At 41.5% G+C, this 17,586-nt stretch overlaps 1 long non-coding RNA gene across 5 annotated transcripts in view; it reads left to right on the top strand.

Moving 5' to 3' along the window:
* LOC105488253 (uncharacterized) overlaps positions 1 to 12,732 on the top strand; it is a 37,556-nt gene extending 24,824 nt beyond the window's left edge. For 3 of the 5 annotated variants that reach the window (XR_011606706.1, XR_003019528.2, XR_011606709.1), the window contains exon 7: positions 17 to 127. This is a non-coding gene — a long non-coding RNA (uncharacterized lncRNA). Of the gene's footprint in view, positions 1 to 16; positions 128 to 12,400 lie in introns of those variants that run through there. The other 2 variants (XR_011606708.1, XR_011606707.1) reach the window with 2 other exon arrangements.
* The last annotated feature ends 4,854 nt before the right edge of the window (positions 12,733 to 17,586 follow it).

Consider the following 17,586-nt stretch of genomic DNA (forward strand, 5'->3'; position numbering starts at 1 on the left):
CTTTGCTTCCTCCTAGAGCATCGGTGAGGATTCCATCTGCCAACAGGGCAGACATTCTCTAGGTTACAGTCCTAATAATTAGCTGTGAGACCGCCTGAAGGCTGTATTAAAGCACATGGAAACCAACACCAGCATTGTCATGCTTGCCTGTCTCTCCTTGGGGTTTCACAGTGCCGCCACTGGCCATGGTGATTAATGAGTTAATAATAAAGATGAAAGTTTTCGGGTGCTTGAGCAGAGGGTAGCTGTCCACCAAAATGGATTAGCCTGGTCCACCAGGAGTGGCCCTGGAGGCTACAGCTGTTCCATGTTCCTCCAGGGACCTTGTTTAGCACCAATCACCTTGTCATAAGGATATATTAAGGGGAAAGCAATTCTGGCTGCCTGCTCAGAAACGCTGACCACTCCGGCTGCTTGATGATTCTGAATTTGCAGAGCTGGCCCTGCCCCAGAGGAAGCAGCACAGAAGGGGAGCTGAAGGTCTGGCTTCTTAGCCTGCTCTAGGGTTAATTTAATATGTGACTTTGGAGAAGTCACTTCCCTCTGAGCCTCAGTTTCCTCACCTAGAAGATTGTAGGACTAGGTGATTCCCAAGACTCTTTAAAAGAGAATCTGTAATCCTATTACTTAAGTTACTAAGTAGACCATCAGTAACAGCAACTCATCATCCTCTTTAGGAGTATTTGCTGTAAAAATTGAGTCAAAGCTTTCAGCACAGGATGAGTTTCCCAGTTTGACGCAACAGAAGAATCACCTGAATTCAGTGTTAAACTCTCAGTCTCCAGTGCCACCCCACACAGAAAGGATCAAAATCTCCTGGGAAAGACTCTGAAATCTGTGTTTTTAACAAACATCTCTGATGAGTCTCTAATGGCTCAAGTTTGGAAAACACCGAGATAGACTCAATGGTGTGTGTGCAGCATCTGCAGAGATCCCAGATTCATTGATCTCAAGCTTGTCGGCACATAGGAATCATCTGGCAGCTTTAAAAGCCCTGCCACCCTGGTGCCGTCTCCAGAAATTCAGACTTAATTGGGCTGGAGTGCAGCCTGGGCTTTCAGGGTTTTAAAGATTCCTCAGTTGATCCTGATATGCAGTCAGAACTGAGAATCTCTGCCTTAAACCCTAACTGTGTGTGATTCCTATGTCTTCAACATTCCTCCTCTACCACCATTGGGGTAAGGGGCAGTCCAAGAGAGCTCAGACGTTCTTGTAAGGACAACACCGTCATCCAGCACCTGCTGGAGACTCTGATGACAGAAGGACCGATTCTTATTTTCCTTGCAGCAGTGTGGCAGCAAGGGATGGAGGTCCTCTTGTGTAAATGGGAGCATCAGTTGCTCCCTCCATGTTCCTGGGAAAGTGGGACTCGCACTCTGCCTATTCACATCACAAGTGTTCAATGAACAATACTTGTATCGAGGATCAAGAAAGGTTTTAGGAGATCATGGGAATCTTCTCACAGTCCCCAGATACTTGGCAAATAATTGCCACTGGACATATTTATCATTTGCATTCAATTTTTTAAAAAGCAGAAATAGTGGTAACTTTAGTTACCACTTTCTAAGCTCCAATCGTATCCTCTGCACTGCGCTAGACCCAACAACCACTATCACTCACCCTCACCCCACCTGCAGAGAGGAGGACTCTCCCTGCTTGTTTCTTCCCAGGCTAGGAAACTCAACTTCAGAGACTTGAAGGTCATTCTACTGGCACAAAACAGAGGTCTAAGCCCTCATCTGTCATACTGCAGGCCAGCCCCAGGCCCCACGCCACACCACCCTGTAATTTATTTGGTAGATTGTTTTATCTCTGAGTAATAAAGTCTCTCCCTCTGCCCACCATCTAATTCCATATAATTTACATGAAAACCCTGTCACCAAAGTATTCTCTCTGTGGGAGACATCAGCTCCTGTCAGCCTTTTGAAATGTCTACAGCAAAAGCTGGAAGCTTGTCTTGTAGCATTTAAGCAATCAGCATATGTCTATTAAGGGAGAAGCATCCATTTTGAGAGTGACTTGACATTTTAAAAATGTCTATTTGTTACCAACAATATCTTCTCAAACCTTTCAAAATCCCCTAAAACCAACAAAATCAGCTAGCATGCAGGTGAGCCTATCTTCCCTGTCACTGTCTGAGCAGTGATATTTCAGTACTGAAAGGAGATGTGTGTGTGTGTGTGTGCATATGTGTGTGCATGTATGTGTCTGTGCATGTATGTATGTGTATATGCGCAAGTATATGTGGAAGGCACATGCCTGTGTATATATCTGTATGTGTGTGTGCATGCATGCACTCAGGTGCAGACAAAATAGAGGACTCTAACGATGAAGTAGACGTAGGACAGAGACAAGAAGAACCTACATCCACCCACTTCTTTCATCAAGCAAAATGAAGGATCTGAAGCCATCACCAGCCCTTAAATCTCTGCTCTCCTTTAGTAATTAATCAACCAGCTTGGTACTTTTTTATTTTATTTTATTTTATTATTTTATTTTATTTGCTTCTCATCCGTAAAAAGACAAAACAATTATTTATGGAATTGATTTCCCCCTTGATCACTTAAAACTCTCAGCAAGTCACTTAATTTTTCTGTGCCTCAGTTTCCTCATAGAATTATTATGAGGAATAAATAAGCTAATAAATGTAAAACAAAATATATGGAATATAATAAGCATTGTTGTTATTGTCATTCCTAACTCAAAAATATTATTGGTTTGTTCCATTTCACTATCTTGGGGAACAGATTAATGATATATTTCCTTTAATTGTCAAATTAGAAAACCATTCACCCCCATATTATAGATCAACAGAATATCTAGTCTTCCTCCTAAGGTTTTCCTCTTTCCAAAATTTTCATGACCTTCCAAACATTGTTGACAGGCTCTACTAATCCACTCTGGTTTCTGGCTTGTCTTTCTCTAGGTATCCTTTGCTCCCTAGTTTCTTTTACAAAAAGCACCACAATTTTTTATAAACTTGGACACAGTCTTCTTCCTTAACATCTCCCAAAAAAATCTATGTTGCTTGGGGTCCATGCATGAGGAACAGGAAAGAATAAAGCAAAGAGTGACTCATATAACTTCCAAGGTTGTACACGGGACTTACAAACTATTAATCCATCTTGGATTTGCATTCTGCAGCTGCAAGTCTTCCTAATGGAGGAGGCATCCAACCCTCACCAACAAAAAAGTCTCTGGCAACTTCCTCCTCTAGAGACCAGAGGACCATTTCTTGGTACCCAGTAAGAAGGAGGTTTCTTCCACAATCTCTGCCCACATCCAGCATAGGCTGGCTTCCTTTCTGACCCAGAGGGAGATAAAGCAGGGACATTCATTCTTCAGGAAATCCTCTGGTCTTCCTTCCACCCACAGGGCAGTCTGATCACCAGAAACAGACAGGGTAATGGCTGTCTTGCCATTTGTTTAGCAAAGTCTGAGTTGATCAATTTTAAATAGCACTTCCTGAACACAGTAAGAGTACAGCATAAATTCACCTTTAGGAGAAATAGTTCTTCCAGGACCATTCTAGAGATATATATACTCAACTCACATTAAAAAGCCAAATTCTCAGTTTGGCAGAATAGATAGTGTCTGTTTTACTGATATGTAACCAAAGGGATTCAGGAGGAATTTTCCAAAAGATAATTAGTGTTCCTCAGCTGCAGGAAGCAAACATAGTCAGTGACCCTAAAATGTCCATACTCCAATGAAAGAAAAAAAGAATTAAAAATCCTCTTTTTTGAGTACCCCATACACAGGGTTGTTATAAAGGCAAAATAAAATGCATTTTCTGAACTTTAAGAGGCTATAAAAACATTGGTCATAATTAATATGCTTCAGCCCCAATTTTCCCGTCTGAAAAAAATTGAATGATAATAATAGCTACCACACAAGTTGTTGTGATAATTAAACAGGATTTAATGTGTGTCAATCTTAGACAAATATTAGGCACTATTTTTTATTTCCAAGCTCTGGTAGAAATTAATTATGTGTTGTGACTATGTTACTTCAACACTCACCATTTATTTATTTTATTTTATTTTATTTTATTTTATTTTATTTTATTTTATTTTATTTTATTTTTGAGATGGAGTTTCACTCTTTTTGCCCAGGCTGGAGTGCAATGCACGATCTCGGTTCACTGCAACCTCTGCCTCCCGGGTTCAAGCGATTCTCCTACCTCAGCCTCCCGAGTAGCTGGGATTATAGGCATATGCCACCATGCCCGGCTAATTTTGTGTTTTTAGTAGAGACAGGGTTTCTCCATGTTGGTCAGGTTGGTCTCGAACCCCCAACTTCAGGTGATCCACCCACCTCAGCCTCCCGAAGTTCTGGGATTACAGGCATGGGCCACCGCACCTGGCCAATACTCAACCTTCGTTATCTGAAAATAAGGTTATTCCAGGTCTGATTCTCTGCAGGGATACAGAGTCTTCCACACAACCACACCTAGGATGTCCCTCCTGAGTGTGCTTTGCTATTAAATATGATTCATTCTGCAATCCAACTGGGTTCTCAGCTTCTCACTGAAGTACTCCCTGACCAGCACAGGAATCCCATTTCTCAATGCTTATAGTTCTATAGTAATATTGAACACCGTCTAATTTTGTTTGCCAGTCTTTAAGATAATATTTCTAACTCTGAAATCAACCATAACTTCCTCAAGGATGACCATTGCACCTGATTATTTATCTAGACAGTCTACGTTATAACAAAAAGAGTAGGTGCATTTGTTTCAGAGAATCTTGAATTCAAATCCTGCTTCTGTCACTTGTTAGTGGTCATATTTGGGGCCAGTTAATTTAGATATCTGAGCATCAATCTCTTCATCACTAACTTGTGTATAAAGAGAAAGCATGAGAAGAGAACTTCAAAAATTACTCCAGTTGCCTGTCTGTGCAGCTAGAGGCAGCAAAGCAATACACGGGAGATGTCACCTGAGAGGGAACTTATATTGAAGTAGATTGCTACTGGCAGGGAAAAAGGATGATCAAAACCTTCTGTAGCTCCATGATGTCCACCCCTCACTTAGACACCTTGGCATACACAAGACCCTGGAGAAGGCTGGATCAACTTTTGAAAGGAGCCAAAAACCTTTTGGAAAAAACTAAGACCACAGCACAAGTATCCTCGAATTAAAATATGGGAAAAGCTTTCAGGATGGATCAGGTGGCCTTGACACAGGCTGCCACAGGAGAATGGAGCAAGGGCTTCAAAGGGTTATTTAGCAGAAGGAAAGAGAATCTGGGTGGAACACAAAAGTCTGGGTGCTTGAGTGGTGGCTGTTCAGGCACAGTAAAGAACTGAGTCTTAGAGACTTTCAACACATCACCACTGTCTCAGAAACACTGCTTGGGACTAATGGCTAGTCATGCCAACTGGAACTAAGCCACCCTAAGCATTGGTAGCTTTGCTGTGAGCAATCTGGACATCAGTAATTACCATATTGTCAAAAAAAATAAATCTATGTACCTATGAGAAACCAAGTTGTCTCGTTGTCTCACTATCTTTGTAGAGCAAAGATACCTATGAGAAACCAAGCTGTCTCACTACCTTTGTAGGGAAATTGACTGTGTATACAAGTAGATGGATCTTACTTTCCACTCTCTAATGACTTGACATCTGCAGGCAGGACTCAACCTGCTGGACGCAGAACATTTAACAAATTAGGACACAGGGAGGCCTCAAAAGGATGACATAGACTCTTCTGCAATAGAGGTAGATAGATCCTACAGTAATCATTCAAAAAATGTAAGAAATACCAATGTGTCTGTGCCCCCAAGCTGGGCCACCAAGCTGAGGGCCAAGCTGATGTGGCACTAGCCACATCAGGAGCATGAGGGTAGTAGCCTACCTCATACGTTGTTGTGTGGATTAAATAAAATAACAAATATGAAGTCTCAGCATAAACATTCATTCTCTCCCTACCGCCTTTCTGATTTCTGCAATGCTCAACACTGCACCTTATTATACACCAAAAAGCCTCAGGCACTTTCTGTACAGTAAGTGATACAAATATAAAGCTGGAGTCTGTAGAGAAGGTGGATGACACCCTTCTGTTACCCCAGTGTTAAAGAAGATCCGGGCTTAAAGAGCTCTCAGAGATCATGCCATACAATTGTCCTGCCCTACAGATGGCGAAAGAGATGTCTGGAGTGGTTAAAGAGACTGCCCATGGCCAAACAACAAGTGTCCTCATTCATAGATGCGCTGTCACTCTACAACATCACATGGCCTCTTCTCATTCTTCTTATACATAACACAGACAGCATTTAGCTTCTAATGCCTTGCACCAGCACAGAGTACTGGCACCTAGTTTTCTACCTGTTGGTCCATGCCTATTCAAATACATTAAATTGCCATCTCCACTGAGTTATTCCCAGGAACAGTTGTGTGGGCCAGTGAGTGGAAAGAGAGTTCTTATAAGAACTAAGGTGGGGTAGAAGATACATTTTACAATTTATCAAAGTCATGACCACTGGCATCTCATATTTCACAATAAAAATGCTGTTTATATAAACTACAAATACGTATGTATGGTTGAAAATGGGGAAAAAAGATAAAATATCTCAGATTTCTGTAGCCATGGAGGTATACATGCGCCTCAACTTACAATAGGGTTACATCCCAATCATCCCATTATAAATAGAAATACCGTAAGTTGAAAAAGCATTTAATACACCTCATCTACGGAATATCATAGTTTAGTCTGGCCTACCTTAAACGTGCTCAGAACACTTACACTAGTCTGCAGTTGGGTAAAATCATCTAACTCAAAGCCTATTTTATAATAAAGTATTGATATTTCATGTAACTTATTGAATACTGTACTGACCATGAAAAAGAGAATGCTTGTATGGGTACTCTAAGTGTTATTTCTATTGAATGCATATTGCTTTTGCACCATCATGAAGTCAACAAAATTGTAAGTCAAACCATTGCAAGTCGGGACACATGAATACCAACCTCAGATTATTCCAAATGTCTTTTTTTGACCCCTTCACACAGAGTGCTCTAAATGGATAGAGAAAATTGCATAACCATGCATATTGGTACTACTAAGAATTAATGATCATTAGGCTCAAATAAGTTTAGTCCATATTTTGCATCCTGAAAGAGAGCAACACAAAGCACTAGCATCATTTCCAAGTGGGCACCTCATTATTTTATTAGGCTAGCTAATTCTGGGCAAAGAAGTGGAAATTAGGCCTAGTGGATAAAATGGTTATGTGCCCACTGGGGCATCTCCACAATATAAAATGAATCTCAAAGACTGAGGCAACTTGTATGGGCCTCCTGTAAACTTGGAATGATGATGCTTGCAGGAACATTGAGGGCGGGGAAGAAAAATGCATAAGTGATGATTCCAGCAATGACAAGTCACTACCCTTCCAGAGTACAAGTAATTTAGTGTAAACAAACTCCCACCAAGTGGGTAGCTGGGATCCTCATGGGACGGTGCCCTATCAGGAGCTTGGTGTTGGTCTCTGTAGCTGCACGGAACCTAGAAAGGCCTAGGTGGGTGTGAGCTGCTGCTGTTGGCTCATACGTGGCTGGTCTAAGACTCATTTCACAGGCACTGGGCTAGCTAAGGACAGAGGGCAGTGTTGACATCCCAGGACAAGCATTATCTGGTGGTGGTTGAGAGACTTCTCTATGTTGGATGCTTTCTGGTGGGCACAACATGAAATGCAAAGATTAACAAATAGAATGCCCACTACTGTAATTTCATCACCTGCCTCTGTCTCAAATTTCTATGTTTTGAATCTTCTAATCATGTTCCTTTTAGGCTTCTGATCAGTCACCCAAACCATTTTCCCTGCCAAGGAGTCTGCATAGTTCTGCAATTCAGGCCATGTTTTCTTCACATCAAGTGTAATAGTCAGCTTAGACTGCTATAACAAAATGCCATAGGCTGGGTGGCTTAAACAACAGAGAATTATTTTCTCATGGTGGCTAAAAGTCCACGATCAGGGTACCATGGCTGGTTCTGGTAAAGACTCTCTTCCTGGCTTCTAGATGGTCATCTTCTCACTGTATCCTCACATGACCTCTTCCTTGCACACACAAAAGAAGAGAGAGACAGAACAAGTTCTCTGATGTCACTGTTTATAAGGACACTAATCTCATCATGAGAGCCCACCCTCATGACCTCATCTAAAACTAATTGTCTCCTGAAGGCCTCATCTCCAAATACTATCACATTTGGGGTTAGGGCTTCAACATATGAATTTGTGCAGGACACACAAATATTTAGCCCACAACACAAAGTTAATGTGCTGTGAACACCCTGGCCTCCTGGAAGGACTTTCCCTCGCAGCTATCTTTCAGGGTCACTTTCAAACAATTTTCAATGTCCAATTTCAAATAACACCAACATATGGAGCTGACCCACCCATGAATCAAGCCAAAGTGGTTTTCTCCTTTATCAGTTTGTTGTAGGAAAGCACCGAAGAAAGAGGCCATAGGTGTGAGCTAAGGGGAGAAGTGCTGGTACAGTAAAGCAAGCGGTTAGGATCTGGACCACCTCTTCTCATAACTTCCTTTTGCCCTTTGAGCCTACTCATTTCTGATCCCAGTTGTAGCATTTCCAAAGAATGATGGAATGCTGATGTGCCCACCTGACTTAATGATTAAGTGGGTCTGACAGTAACCAGCTTATAGTGGGCAGCTCTGGTTGCATGTTTTCACGCCCTGTGATGTCCCATCATTAAACTAATTCTCCAGCAGAGCCCAGGAGTTAATCAACTGAGAGATGATCCTTGGTGGGACTGAAGGAATTGCTATAAAACTTTAAAAGAGGGCTTCAAAGAGTTCAGAAACTTCTACTTGTCCCCAAGAAACTTCAGGTCTGCCTGAAGGGTTACATATAATCATCTTCTTCCCTTTGACTTCCCCAGTGCCTGTCCTGTGAACTTCATACTTGTGTAGCCAGACCCACAATTGCACAGGCTAATTCCTTCCAATACATCTCTACCCATTTTATACAGAAACAAAACAGAAAGGTCAACTGTAGGAAAGAGAGGTTAATTGGAGATGATGGGCTGAATATGAACAAGAAAGAAAGGAGTTAAAGGGTAGGGGAAATATTACAGTGTTTGTCCAGAGACAACATGCAATATGGAGTGATCCAGAGTGGGACGGTGGGGAAGGAAGTTGCTGCTTCCATGATTAACTTAATTCAAGCAGCCTAGGGTAGACATTATTGGTATCCCCACCAAGACCACCTCAAATTCTCTTGCCAGTGCTGGGTGCCCATCCTTCAGTTTCTGTGTGCCATGATGTTCTCTATTTGCCACTACAACCTCTTCAAAGAACGATCCTTAGGCTACTCTAACTGATTTATCTATAAAAAGAGGAAGAAACGTCTAGGAGTTTATATACCCCTAAGATGATCTGTAACTGCTTAGCTGGGTCTAGGTTATAAAAGTCCAGCTTCCTTGCCCCAAAATAAATTCCAGAGATCCTTGTGGATTAGACTGGAAACCTCATCTGAAATTTCAGTCTTGCTTGTCTTCTTCCCCTCCCTATCTTGCTTCTCTCTCTCTCTCTCTCTCTCTCTCTCTCTGTCTCTCTCTCTCTCTCTCTCTCTCTCTCTCTCTCTCTGTCTCTCTCTCTCTCTCTCTGTCTCTCTCTCTCTCTCTCTCTCTCTCTCTGTCTCTCTCTGTCTCTCTGTCTCTCTCTCTCTCTCTCTCTCTCTCTCTCTCTCTCTCTCCAGTTCCTTGGAGACTTTCCTTGGAAAATTCTTTGCACTCAGATCTTTGGCTTGGGGTTTATTTCTGGGAGACCCTGACCTAAGATAGATCCTCCCATCCTAGGACCCCTCTAATGTCCTGTAAACATGCTTTGTAGGTTCAGGAAATATCTGTAACAAAGCTACTCATGATATTTTCAACAAAATCAGTGGTTTCCAAGCTTTCTTCAGAAGCAAAGCTATTTTTTAGATGAAACAAAACCTGACTCAAAACCGCATTATATAAAATAGGTACTAGTCACCTCCTCGGGTGACAGATGGCAGATCTTTTTGAAGCCCCTTCTGTCTGCATTCCCTTTACCCCACAACTGTCCCAAGGTACCTCATTGGAACCTAAAGACTCAGCAAAATACTATTAGCAAATAGGCATATTGGATGATTTATATGATCCTTCAACTCAACTCATACTCCTTGATGTAGTTTTTACATTGATTTCTGTTGCAGAAGAAAAGCAAACAGAGCTCTTGTTGTCCTTCCTGGTCTCAGCAGGTGAACACTGCTTCTTTTTCCCCGACCCCTGCCATCCCCAGACCCCTGACTGCCTCCCAGCCCACTGCCTTGTCATGCTCCACTATTAACTTCAGGTGACCAAGAAAGCTGCAATCTCCTTTCATTTTATTGCAGTTCAGGGTCTCATGCATCATAACTGCCAAATGCAACCAGAAGTCGTAGCAATCAAATGGCGACTGGCATTTATAGTTCTGAATTCAGAAGAAGTGAGCAACCTTTCCTGGGACAATCCTGCCTTTCTGGGAACCAGAATCCATCTCCCATTTTACTAACCAGCCCACTTTGAAAAATACATTGGAAGCCTCAAAGAAAAGTAATTTAACCCATCAGAGGATTGTCATAGAGTAACATTTGGAGAGGACTATAAATAATCAGAATTTCGTCCTCAGGAATAAGAAGGACTTGCTATCCCACCATTTGTAAAATAATTTAAAACTCATTATCTCAGTTCTTATTTTCTGTCAGAAATATTTATATCTCTGGTTCTTTTCTCAACCTCAAAACCTGAACGTGGCACTGGAGATACTTAACTAGCCAGGATGAACCAGGGAGAATGTGACCCGAAGAAGATTTCATGGAGAAGAACATTTCAGTAATGGGTTGCTCTGGCTGAGAGGTATTTTCTTACCTCAAAAGTCAGGGGTATTGAAACATCCTTCCCATTCCATCAGTTCAGAGAAGGGGATGGTGTGGCTTTAAGACAGGAAGGTGCAGAAGACCTTGTAAAAAAGTGAATGAGCACCACCTCTCCAGCATTTGTGTACGTCGGCAGTTTCTCAAATAGAAACAGAAATAGAACCTTTGAAATATGGAAGAGGCAGACACAAAAGCTTCCATCACTGCCAAGTAAGAAGAATTTTAAGTTCCTGGGACTTCAGCCCAGTTATAAGGAAGCTCACATGTGCTAGATGAATGGGAGCAACTTCAGATGAGAGCCAGAAGGAATCATGGAAAATCCAAGAGAAGTTGGGGCTGACCTTACAGAGCTAGGGCCTTCCAGGACCAGTGGCCCCCTCTCAAGACTTTTTTAGAACTCTAGTAAGGAATGATTATTCTTTAATGCCTGCATGACACCTAGAAGAAGCTGTGATCTAAGAGAGAGGCTTCAGGGATCTGACAAACTTAGGCTTGCCCCGTTGCCTCCTATGTACGGCCTTGGGGAAGTTACTTACCATTTCTAGCATTCACTTCTGGAAATGAAAAGAGTGTTCAATTCACAGCGTGGTTGTAAGAATAAAACATTGTATAGAATTTTCCTGACATAATTCTCTCCCATAAACCAGGTGGTTAAAAGTGTCAGTTTCTGTACTCATGGGCTTGGTCTACTGTAACAAAATACCATCAGCTGGGTGGCTTAAACAATAGGCATTTATTGCTCACAGTCATGGAGGCTGAAAAGCCCAAGGTCAAGGTGCCCATTGATTCTCTTCCTGATGAGAGCCTCCTTGCCAGATTAGAGATGGCTGCCTTCTCGCTCTGTCCTCAAATGGTAGGGAGAGAGAGCAAGCTTTCTACCTCTTCTTATATAATTACTAATCCCATCATGAAGGCCCAGCCCTCATACATTTACCTAACTCTAATTACCTCCCAAAGGCCCCATCTTCAAACACCATCACATCGAAGGTAAGAGATTTAACATGTGAACTTGGGGGAGGCATGCAATTCAGTCCACAGAAGTCCCTTTTTTCCCTCCTTGCATATAATGCAATTTATAAATTTACATATGCACATGTATGTATATAAATGTATATATATGATCTTTCATATGATAACTGCATGGGGTCTATCTTCTATCTTTGGATGCCGTATGACACATACTCTAATTACATAACAATTATTTAAATTATTAAACAAATTATCTTAACAAATTACACAATATACACATATTATACAACAATCAAATACTTGCTCAAATTATATTTTGACTTAATGAAACACCAATTTCATTCGTTTCATGAGACTGCTGGGTTGACTAAGCGTTTTGGATGGCTGGGTCTATACACTTGCATTTTTATGCCCAGTTCTGCAACTAACAGCCTAGAAGATTTCAGACAAGTTAATTAAAAAATCAGAGCTTCAGTTTGCAACTGTGAAATAAACATTTAACTAAATAACTTTTCCTTTCCTTTCTAGTCCATTGCCAAAAACAGTGACATGGTCACCAAGTGTAAAGGGCATCCTGGAGGCGATGAAGATGTGGCCTAGAGTAGTAACAGAATGATTCCTGTTGGAGACAAGTATTCAGACATAACTACTGTACCATCCCGATGGGTATTAACCCTGAAAATTTAACAGCTACTTGTGAAAGTCAAGCATTTTTGACAAAAAGTAACTTTTAAACGTGCATATGCAAATTGATCACCTACAGGGATATACTCAAGTGTACTGAAAAAGAAAGATCAGCAGTTATTAAACTTATTTTGGCATGGTTTAATCAATAAATCCAAACAAAACTCTTCACTCTACTCTTAGACTCACTCATCATCATGATTTTTCTATCTTTACTCTCAGTTCTAAGCAACATGACCATGTCACCATTCCCAGACCAAAGTCATGTATAGCAACTTTCCACATGACGGCCTCCTTCCTGCTGTGCCTGCACCACCATGACTCTTTTCTATGCACAACTGGACCCATACCCGCTACATTTAGTTTTACAAATAAATGGTACCAAATTCTGCTGCCCATGATACTTTTAAAAAATACACAAAACCAGCCTGGCACAATGGCTCATATCTGTAATCCCAGCCATTGGGAGGCTAAGGTGAGAGGATCACTTGAGGCCAGGAGTTCAAGACCAGCCAGGGCAACAGAGAGATTCTCTGTCTCTACAAAAAAAAAAAAAAAAAATTAAATAGCTGGGCATGGTGATGCATACCTATAATCCCAGCTACTCTGGAGGCCAAGGCAGGAGGATCCTTTGAGTCCAGGAGTTTGAGGCAGCAGTGAGCTGTGATTGTGTCACTGCACTCCAGCCTGTATGAAAAAGCTAGACTCTGTCTCAAAAAAAAAAAAAACCTTTGATACATTTGAGGGTTCACCATTGCCTACCAAATGCAAAATAAATTCTGTCTGCTTTTCAAGGTCCTCCTTTGAATCCTTGAGTAGCAGTTTGTACCAGGAACTATACCAATTAGAGAATAAAGGGGTCAGTGGAGTCTGGTTTCTGCTCTTATGAAGCAAAAATTCCGTATGAGGCTACAAAGAAGTAAACATGTCAACAGAGAATATGAATATTGTGCTGTAAGTGGTACAGCAGAAGAAATGCCTTGTGGAAGGAAGTGCTGTGGGAGTCAGAGGAACAGAATGACCCAACCTGACAGTGTCACTGGGGAGGCAGTCAGCAAAGCCACCTTCAACTGGCCTTGAGAATGAGGCCCAATAACCTCATTATTGAGGTTCTGAGCCAGCATCCTGACTTTGGGTTCTGAGCCAGCATCCTGACTTTGGGCTTCTGTTCATGTTATTTCCTCTGCCTAGAATCCAACCCCTCCCCTCCTTCCAGACATGACCTGCCCAACACAGGTCAAACAACATCCTCCTTCATGAGCTTCCCGTAAGGTACCTAGTCAGAATTAAAGGTTTCCTCCTGAAGGAGAGCTCACAGCAGGCTGCTGGTCGCTCTATTTAGCTCTCATTTGATTTTCTGTTGTGTTAGAGTCTGTGGTTTACATGTGTAAGTGGACTCCTGCCTCGTCCATTTCCTTAGTTCCCACAGCCCGAGGTAAGATTCATTGCATCTAGCAGGCAATCAATAAATAGCCGCTGAATTAAATTATATTCACAGTCAATCCTTGCTCAAAGACTGCAGCTGACGTTCCCTCTTAGACTATGCACAGAGAGGACTCTATGACATAATACATGATTCCTTTTGGTGCCCCATAACCTCAGGTTGTCTACTCATGCCCCTCCACACTTCCTTCAATTGCTCCTCCATCAATCAGGTCCCTGTAAGCCCAACTATTTCATACCCTTGAAATGTGTACTGCTGGGATCCCCTCTACTCACACACTGATTCTATTCCTTACATTGGCTGTGACGATTCTATTCTTTGCTTTTCTCTTGTCTTTTCAAGCAAGTTACTTCTACTTCTTTCCCACTGCTGTTCTTACCTGCATCGCCCTCCTATGGTTGTGGTCTGGATTTGTTTCACTTCTTTCTGTTCAGTTTACAGCGCTCTACTTCCTTCTTCTGGTGATTTTTCTCTAGAAAATAATTGGGGTTTTTATCCCCTAGATCTGTATTTTGCTATCTTATTTTTTCCTGGATGCTACTCAGATGAAGCAACAGAACCCTAACCCTCATCAATGCTGTTACCAGAGAGGGTGTGATCCTCTGAAATGGCCCTTCTCCATTCTGAGGAGTCCAATGGGACTAGCCAAGCCCTTCTCCTTCTTCCCAGAACCTTCTGGTCCATGCATCTCACCTGAACACCCCGAGGGTTCTTGTTGAAATCCTTATCATGTGGATCCTGTTTGTGATCAGCTGACATTCTATCTACTCACAAACTAGGATTTTGCCTTACTCTGTACTCTGTCTAGACTGACAGCCTGGTGTTTCTCCAAAATAGCTGCAGTTTGTTATATATTCTTGCAGTTTTCTCTCATGAGTCTACCTCCTTAATGATCTTTGAAACTTCACAGCCATCTCCATTCCTCCAGAGGCAACCCACCTCACTTGAATCTGAAACATTCTCCAATCTATTCACTACAGCAAGTGACTGCATTCTGATTGAACTTCCACAGGAAAAAATATTTCAGCATGCACTTTCACCCTCATTATCTACCTATCCTCTGTCTGTAAATCGACTTACAATTACTTATGGTTATATAAATATAGACGTCATTATCATTTCTTAATATCCCAAAGCAGAATGTATATTTAGACAAGGTTTATCATTAATGATTATGAATATTAAGTGCATGCTTTACTTACATTTACTTCACAGTGTCACTTACATACCCTTCCAGGACATTAGAGAACTCCTATATGGCTTGGAGTTAAACTGGATTCAATTACTAACTTAGAGATGGCCAATTGGTAAGGTGTATTTCTATCCTTCCTCCTTACAGCATTCCTAAGCCATGGGTTGGAGTTCAGGTTCTCTCCCTGCTTCTCCTGCTATCACTCCAGCAAAGTGTGGACATGCTCCAGGGGTTCACATCATCTGCACTGGGAGACAATTCATTGAGACCACCACGAAGGACATCATAATCCTCAGTTTGCTGACTGCCAGATTTCTGTGAAATTCTACAAGCCAGTATGATTGGATATGGGCTCATGAGAGCATTACCTGATCCATGCCTTATTGTTGCAGTGTTTCTGAATCTGGGAGACACCTTGATGCTGGTCTCATTCACTCCCTCATTTTGGAAGGGAAGCCACTGGGCTGCTCCTCCTCAGGGTCCCCTGCTGGGCCTTTCTGCTCTTACTCTCCTCTATGTCTCAGGATGCCCCAGGGATCCATCTTCAGGCTCATTCTTTGCTCATCACACTCATTCTTTAGCCAACCTCCTGCATTCTATAACTTCAACAGACATCTATTTTTAAATAAGTTTTATTAAGGTAAAAGTTACACAAAGTGAAATGCACATATTTTAAGCGTAGAGTTAGATGATTTTTGACAAATGCATATACTTGTGTAACCAGTGTCCCAGTCAAGATACGAAACATTTCCATCATACCAGAAACTTCTCTCACACTCTCTTCCAGTCTCTTCCAGAGGCAGCCACTGTTCTAATTTCTACCATCACTGATTAGTTTTGCCTGTAGGTAAACTTCATAAAAATTGAATCATACATTTTCATTTTAGTGTCTATCTTACTTTGCTCAGAAAAAATGTATTCAAGATTCACTTTATAATGTTTAATATGTTAGTTGTATATTATTTTTTATTGCTGAGTAGAATTCCATTATACAAATATAGCACAATTGGACTTTGGCTCAACACATAAAGAGCTTGAGAGTTGTCTCTTTCATCCTTACAACAAAACAAAGCTGAACTATGAATATCAGTGAGTTCTCTTAGACCTATTAGAGAACTGAGGTCACAGGAAAACTGCCACCCCAGAATCTGGGAAGACAGGTGAATACAGAATCACAGCTGAGATCTGTTTACCTAGAGCAGAAGTGGCTAAAGCTATAAACTGGCAGAAACAACTCAATGGTAATTTTTAGAAATTTCTGGAGGCCAAGTGAGACTAACGTAAAGTTTTAGGCAAGCCCACATACTTTTGTGGGTTTTACCTCCAGAAACCCCAGCGGGTTCCAATGGTGAAGACCTGAGGAAGAGCACTTGTAACCCTGGCAGGGGAAAGGAAAGATTATTCCTTGTACCTTGCCCAAGGGCAGACATTATTCCTTGCTGTGGGACATTATCCACAGCAAAATCTTCTAGTTCCGGTTGGGAGGGGATTTTACTAGAGTTTACCCCACTTGAGAGAAAACATTTCACCCACTTAAATCCCTCTAGTCTTCCTGTCTCACCTAAGGGTGTTAAGTGGGGAAAGCTAAGAAACACTGAATATCAAAGCCTAGAAACGCAGGCCAATTAAAGATTGAGATTTACTCATAAGATTTATAGAACACTTCTCCTTGCTCTCAGTTTACCACCATATCAACAGGGCTCTGGTATACTAATAGCATATTTCAGCTGAAAGAACTATAAGATGCAGATTTTCTCTGAGGAGGAGTGTTTAGGGAAACCTAATGTCAACAAGGAAGACAAAAACAAGGATGCTAGAAGAATGTGAAGACTCTGGTACCTACAGACAGCAAACATTAAACAAAGCACAACTTGTAGCAAGATTAACTGATAACCTCATACTAAAGTGCCATTGACCTCACTTCCCATTATGTGATATATCATGCCCATATTTTGTCAAAATATTACAAAGCATGCTAAATAAAAGTAAAAAAAAAAAATACTCTGAAGAGACAAAGAAAGCATCAGAATCAGATATAACCTAGATGTTAGAATCATCAGATAAGAAATTTAAAATGGGCCGGGTGTGGTGGCTCATGCCTATAATCCCAGCACTTTGGGAGGCCAAGGCAAGTAGATCACAAGGTCAGGAGATGAGACCATCCTAGCTAACACAGTGAAACCCTATCTCTACTAAAAATTTAAAAAAAAAAAAAAAAATTAGCCAGATATGGTGGCAGGCGCCGGTAGTCCCAGCTACTCGGGAGGCTGAGGCAGGAGAATGGCATGAACCTGGGAGGCGGAGTTTGCCGTGAGTCAAGATCATGCCCCTGCACTCCAGCCTGAGCGATAGAGTAAGACTCCATCTCAAAAAAAAAAAAAAAAAAAAAAAAAA

Source organism: Macaca nemestrina, chromosome 8 (assembly GCF_043159975.1).
Source record: "Macaca nemestrina isolate mMacNem1 chromosome 8, mMacNem.hap1, whole genome shotgun sequence".
In the NCBI taxonomy this organism is placed as follows: Eukaryota; Metazoa; Chordata; class Mammalia; order Primates; family Cercopithecidae; genus Macaca; species Macaca nemestrina.